We start from the raw sequence: 7174 nt of genomic DNA on the forward strand, positions 1-7174 counted from the left end.
GCAGATGGCTTAATCTTGCATGACATTCTGTTAAAAATAGTGCTTAACAAAATCAATGTGGCTTGTATTAAATGGATGGAACACTGGGTAGCATGCATCCAAAAGTAATTATCCAGCAGAGGAATTTCTGCTGCGTTCTAAAAGATTTATGCTCAGTGCAATATTACCCACTGCTTGTATCCATTACCTGAAGAAATTTCGGATAACAGTTAAGAACCAATGGGAGAGATGGGGGTGGTTTGCTCTGTAGAGAGGGACACTTTGGAGCATGTGTGGCCCACAGCCCAACATCAGCACATGGACAGCCCAGATGAAGAAAGATGAGGATGCATGTGCTAAAATGAAGAGGCAGTGATAAGGCTCTCCGTGCTGGGGATGCCACCACAGACTAGTGATAAGGTGTGATGCTGAAATGTAGGTAATCAAATAAGACCACCACCCTATCAGGAACCCATTGCATTCTCTATTAGCTGGTATCCAGAACAAGAGTTCAGATATGCTGCTGTTTAGACGCAAGTTTTTGGGTCTGATGCAGCATTCACTGGGTGAAAGCATTTGCTGCATGTCAGGGTTGTAATTAGACAACCTGGCTCAGTCATCTGTAAAGCGACTCCTTTCATTTGACATATCAATTAGTTCTATCTATTGATATCTGATATTTTTCCCAGGCTGGCAAATCTCAGCACCGTGGCTGACATGCTGCTCTTGTTTTTATTGTGTCTTGCACTGAAGTATTGATCACACAGTGTGATTAGCAGCCTGCGTGGCCTAAGGGACCAAATGAATATGAATGTTCAAGTTGCCCTCTGCAGAGTGCAGCCTGGAGGCTGTGCTGGCTGCCAGGAAAGGAGCAGAGCAGTGATTCTGGGTGAGAGAATGGGAGTGGTGGAGAGCAATGCAGCCCTTCCCTTACCTGTCCTCAGAAAAGCAATGGGAGCCAAGAGAATGGTGTTGCTCCTCAGGACATGTGCCCACCTCCTGGCTGCTGCTTTTGGTTTTCACTCAAGAGCTGTTAAACAATGTTGTCATAGAAACACACACATCACATCCAGGAGCTCTTCCAGTCCAAGTTTGATGCAGGAGAGCACATTTCACCTGCCTGAGGTTAGGTGCCTAGAAACACATCACCTTTCTACCACACAGCACAATGAAACAAGTCCAAGTGTTCCCACCAACCCTCAGTGATGGTGCTCCTTGGTCTCATCGGCTCAGCAATACAAATCCATCACTTGCAGGAGTTCAGCATTGGTTCAGCCTCTAAGTGAAGGCAATCAGAGAATCAGAGAAGGCCATTACCAATGGTAACACACCCAGCAACTTTGCTGCGTGCTAACAGTGATTCCTTGGGGTCAGCTTCTCTACCTGCACAAAGAGATCTATTACTGTGAATTTAGCCTTCAAATATGCCATGTTTGATTCCCACTGGAGATGAGTATGCAGCTTGTATCTATTTTCCCTTGCACTTATCTCTGCATAGATTAATCTTCTCAACAATAAGGCTACATTTTTGCTGATTTACGTTATTACCCAAAGAGAAGGAAAAAGATATGCCCAAAAACTGATCACAGTCACAAAAGATGTTGGGCTAAATGACTGCACCATCCCAGGGGATAGCAGCAATGAAACAGTGGCAAATCTGTGGGCGAACTGGCTTGGCGGAGCAGAAGGCAGCAAAAGGCAATCTGCTGTGTTAGCTTATCCCTCTGCTTGCTTCCCTGCTGGCAATATTTTGGATTGGCACTTAGCAGTAAACCAAACATAATCGAAGGGAAACCTGGTGAATTTATGAGCAGAGTCAGTGACCTCAGGGATTGTAATGAATGGGATATATAAAGCTCTTCTGCTTTTTCAGCTTCCTGCACTCCACTGTCATGGCATCCCAATGGCAGAGCAGCTGTGCTGCATGGCAGTGGTTGTACAACAAGGACACCCTGCAAAAGGGAAACAGGAGCTCTGGTTGGCAGCATCTGCTGTGTGGGCAGCACTCTCACAAAGACACAGGCAGTGACAAATGTGGGACAGGAGGACCTGGATCTCAGCTTTGTGTTTTGGTTGGACTGCTGGGGTTTTCAGCATGAAGCTTCTCCCAAAGGAGGAGGCTGAAATCTTGCTGCTCTTGGTGGCTCTTCAGTACTTTGCTGAAAGGCTGAAGCAGAACAAAGTAACTTTAGAACAAAAAGTGGAGTGCAGCAAAGCACAATTATGGAGCGTACGATCTTTGGCATGTGATGTTTAATGCCACAAATACACCTGGCTGCATACTGAACTGCATACTCAAATCCGGTCACCCGGGGAGTCAGGAGATTCAGTGTCACTATTAGAGATGGTAACAAGACACACGCCCTACATCTCTGCAGTTCCATAGCAGCTGGATAGCCCTGCATCCCCCAGGTGAGTTGTATTTAACCATTGTCCTCAGGTGGAAGCAGGATCAGACAGAGGCAGTGTTCAATTCTGAGACGGGTCTGCAGCATCCTTGCATCAATTGCTCCTCTTCATTGCATAGGGAATGCATGCCTGCTCCCTTCACACCAGGACCAGCCCCTGCCCTGAACCATGAGAATCTCTGCATCAGCTTTTGTGGGTTTTTCTAACTTCTTAATCCTGCAGTTCTTCCCTACCACCCACCCTTCTTTTTTCCCTTTTAAATCACATGGAGACAATGATGTGCAGAGAAATGTGCCAATTTACCTGCGGATGGTTGATTTCAATTGCCTGCTCCCAGCCTGGTGGTAGAAATCCTCCCCTGCAGCTGAAGAGCTCCATTTACTATAGCTGGTTTCCAAGGCAATCGTGTGGTCTCCCACATTCCGCTGCACAGTGCAGGCAGCCTTCCCATCCTCTGCTTCTGATTCCATTCACATCTCCTATGGATAGGAAGAAAAAATAGTCCATGATACCTATTTCTACCTTAGCACACTTCTCACTGATAACTGTATGATGTGTATATATTTATATATAATCACATCAAGAGAACACCTGCCCCTTTCCAGACATCATTTGACATGCAACATAAACCCCAGATTTTCTGAAGACACAGTTCTTGGCTGACAGGTGTTATACTTATTATTTCAGGGCATCAGCAGGAAAACACGAGCTTGACATTCCCTTGTGTTTCTGGCTGTAATCACTGCAAAGAAAGGCAGAGTCTCTATTGCAGTGCATTCCTCCCCGGGCTTGGACAGCCCCATGGTAACCTCCCACTGCATCTGGCACTTGACTGCACAGCACTCAGTGTGACCTGAATGCATGGCACAGCCCATGGGAAACGTATCTGCTTATTGCTAACTAGATGGGAAGCAGAACGAGCTGCGAGGATTGGAAGAGATGATTCAGTGATATCAGCAGAAATTCTGCAGCCAGGTTTGGGCTCATCCCCAAATATCTCTGAGCATTGTGCATGAGTGCTGCTATCCCACGGCATCACCTGCTGAAGAAACAATGTGTATCTTATCTCAGGAGCCAGCACGGCATCATCGATGGGGCAGCCCTCTTATCTCAGGCCTATTTTCCTGCTGGTTTGAGAAATAACCTTCACAAATGACTTCAGTGCACAGTAGTAAGGCCTGAGTTCTTTGCAGCTTCAAATCAGACCCCTATTTATTGAGCACCTTTATCCACGTCCCATTTAAATCCGGCCAGTGTTTTGTCATGGGCTTCAATGGATGCAGCCCATAGCTGTCAGATTCAGGATAGCGCACAGTTTTCCATCAGCTGCCTCTTCCCACCATATGCTTACTGCAACATTCATGTCACATCGGCTTGCAATCAAAGCCTACATTTGAGCCGTGATTGTTTGCTAACTGAGAATGTCTGTGAGAAGTGGTTGACAATATGAGCTCTTCAGTCAGGAGCCAGGAAAGAAAAAGGTTCAGTTTTCTTTCCTCTTCTCTGGATGAAGTTATGGGACCTCTGGGGTATCTTTGGTGGGCAAAACTGTTTGTGTGTGATATGCAGCAGTTTAAACCACAGAGACTTGGGAGGAATTTTGGGTTTTGGTTCACAGAAATGCTCACTTCCTCAATTCTGCTTGGCCTTGTGGGTTATTGGTTTAAGTATTTCCTGAGCAGTGCCTGTCAATGTACCTGTTGAGAGCAGGAGTGAGCTGTGATGGGGGAAGTGCAAAGACTGCCTTCTGTGGGACAACAACACGCAGGGGGAGTTCAGCATCTCCCTCGCTGGGTTCATAGTGATGTGAAACGTCCCCATATCCCATCCTGCAAAACCCTCTCCTGATCTCTGTAGAAATCCCATCAGGTTCACGACATCCTGCAGTCCGCTGCAACTGGTGGGTGACAGTCTGAGAACACCTGCAAGAGCAGTTTGGTGTCTGAGGGCTGATGCATCATGAATGCCACATGAGTGAAAACACGGGGCCTAATTCTGCCTCCGTTACATCTGACAGCAGCTGTGCAGTCCTCAGGACAGAGCCATACAGGACCGATTCATTGTGCTCACACAGACCTGGAATACAAACCCAAGACAATCTGCTCCTCTCCACCTGGGCTCCTACTTGGCTCCTGCCCCGGAGCTTCACACTCTGCAGAAGTGGGATTTGGCCCGAGGGTATGGAGGTTTCACTTCCTCAGCTCACAGCAGATTTGTGGTCTAACACTCCAAGATGTGCAGCACAACACGCAGGCAATCTGTCTTCTTCTGGCTCTTGTCAGCTCCAACAGCTTGCTGAGAAGAAGCAGTGCCAGCCCGACCTGAGCAAATTCAGACACAGCACTGCCCAGCACTGTGCTGCTGCCCCACACAGGGCCCCCAACCCAAGCAGACTCAGGGCTTTCCCACTCACTGCCAGCTTCCCCTCTTCCCAAACCTCTGTTGAAAGCTGCCCTCCTGCTGCCAAGGTTTCATGTTGCTGTTCTGTCTGCTCTCCCTGCACACGTATACTCAGAACGATGTCTGCCCGTGAACCCTGCAATTACGGCTCTTATCGGCACACCCGAGTAGCTGTGGCTCCCTGTTGGACAAGCTCTGCATTCCTAGCACTGCAACCTCTAATCAGGCCAAAATGTTGGCTTGGAACAGCTCAAAGTGGGAGCTTTGTGACTCCAGTCTGCAGCTCAGGAATTCCTCATTTGGTTAGACATGAAAAGCTGAAATGTCGGTAATATCTGAGCACAGACTGCAGTGACATTCATTAGATTAGCAGTCTGCTTCTTCAAGAGAACTTCTCTAGAGACCACAGAGATCCATGCAGATGAAAGGATGTGGTGTCAGTATCTTGCCTCACCATCTGAGCACTTTCCAGTAATAATGAACCCTTACTATACGACACTGCTGCTTCAAGCACATCTGTACAATTCTAAAGCACGGAGAAATAACTGAGGGCATTACCCAGAAACAAGAGTCAGATTCAATACAAACCAACATGCTGATGGAACAGAACATCAGTCTGCTCTGCTCTGCAGCGAGGTAGGACCCAAAGATACGACTTCTTTCCTCAGAGTGCTGATGGAAATTCAACCCCTGATAGCAGCAATCGATGCTTACTGCTGTAGAGAAACAAGAAATGATTTTACCCTTGTTTGCTTGTCTTCATTATCACATCCATGTGCCTTCTATCACGGCACCAACAGCATGTAGAGCCGGGAGCTGTTCTGCATGAAGGCTGAATACAGAAGGAAGAGCAGAGCGATCACTGCAGGAGCAAAGGGCGTTCCTGCTGCCACCCACCCCGGGCTGGCTTTGCCCAGGTATCAGCGCTGCTCTCCTGGGTTGTCCTGGCATAACCCCAACCCCGAACCCCCAGCAGCATCCCAGCTCTGAGCTGCGTCTCCTTTCTGCGGTCGGAGTTTGCCCTCTGCTGTTTGCTGCACGAACTGAAACGTGAGGAGAGAGCAGCTCCAAGCGCATCGCTCGTCCTCGGATTCCAAGCGCTGAAACTTTAACAACCGTGACACTAAAGAACCAGAACCTTTCCCCGTCGCATCGCCCCGGGGAGCACGCAGGGCTGTGCCAGGAAAGCCGCTGGCTTCTCTCCACAAATTGCCAACTGAAATCAGCCCAGGGCTCCCCGCGTTGCTCTTTGTTTTCCCCACCGATCCCGGCGGTCTCTCCCTGCGCTGCCGCCGTTGTGGCCGCGTGCCCAGAGCCCAAACAAAGGTGCGGCGGTGCCGGCAGGGTGCGGAGCTCCTGAGGACGGCCCTGTGCCACCCAGAGCTCGTGGGCAAGGCAGGGGCCGGCCTGACCCCGCAGGTGCCCGCTTGTGTCTCAGCTCCGGGAAGCAGCAGAGGATGGGATGCTCGGTGCTGGGCTCGCAACTCCCTTTGGAAGTGGCTGCGGGGATTTGGTGCTGCAGAGCAGCTCCAGCTCTTCCACAGATCCCCTCTGATGTGCTCCTCTAGGTGCGTTTCCACAGCTCCTAAGGGGACACTGTTCTGTGCATGGACGAGGCTACGAAAGGTAAGTGTTAAGCAGGATGAGTGAAAATACATACGGGTGTAATGAAGACCTCAAAGGAGAGCACTGACTGGTCCTTTGGGGTGATTATTGCAGGTGTGGATCTCAAGCAAGCAGGACTATAGCACAGCTGAGGGATGGACAGCAGCTCTGCACCTGGAGGCTCCATTGCTCTGTCTGGTATGTGGGTAACACGCCTCTGTGTTCCACAGTCATAGTCACAGCCTTGGATAACTTTATTTCATACCAAGGATTTCTTGCTTATTGAAAGGTTTTCCTTTAATCTGCATGTCTGCACACACAAGGGAGCAATGCTTTGCAGTTCACAAGTGCTGGACGGTTATAAATCTGTGCTTGTATCTCTTGGAACAACACACAGCTCCTTATTTCCTGCTGCTTTCTAACCGTGAGAGCTGCTCTGGGAGCTCTCCTCATCCTGAAGACAAGAACTACCAGCAAATACCAGCTTTGCTGAATAAGGTGTAGCATGGCTTCAAGAGCATCAGCTCTGACAGCGCTCAGCACACCCTGAGAACATGACATGCACACACAGCCCAGACACGGCGCTCCAGGAGCAGCTCTGCAATCCACACGGAGCTGAGCATGAGGAGAGGTTGTCTATAGTGAAGGCAGATGCAAAAGGATGCTAAAACATGGTTTATCTTGTTTTCACAGATGTGACCCTGGCTTGGAACAGCCTTTGGAAAGCCAAAGCAGTGGTAAGTGTGGCCCAGGGTACATTAGCTGTTGTTTGTGGTGCTCT

Source organism: Excalfactoria chinensis, chromosome 18 (assembly GCF_039878825.1).
Source record: "Excalfactoria chinensis isolate bCotChi1 chromosome 18, bCotChi1.hap2, whole genome shotgun sequence".
Classification (NCBI taxonomy): Eukaryota; Metazoa; Chordata; class Aves; order Galliformes; family Phasianidae; genus Excalfactoria; species Excalfactoria chinensis.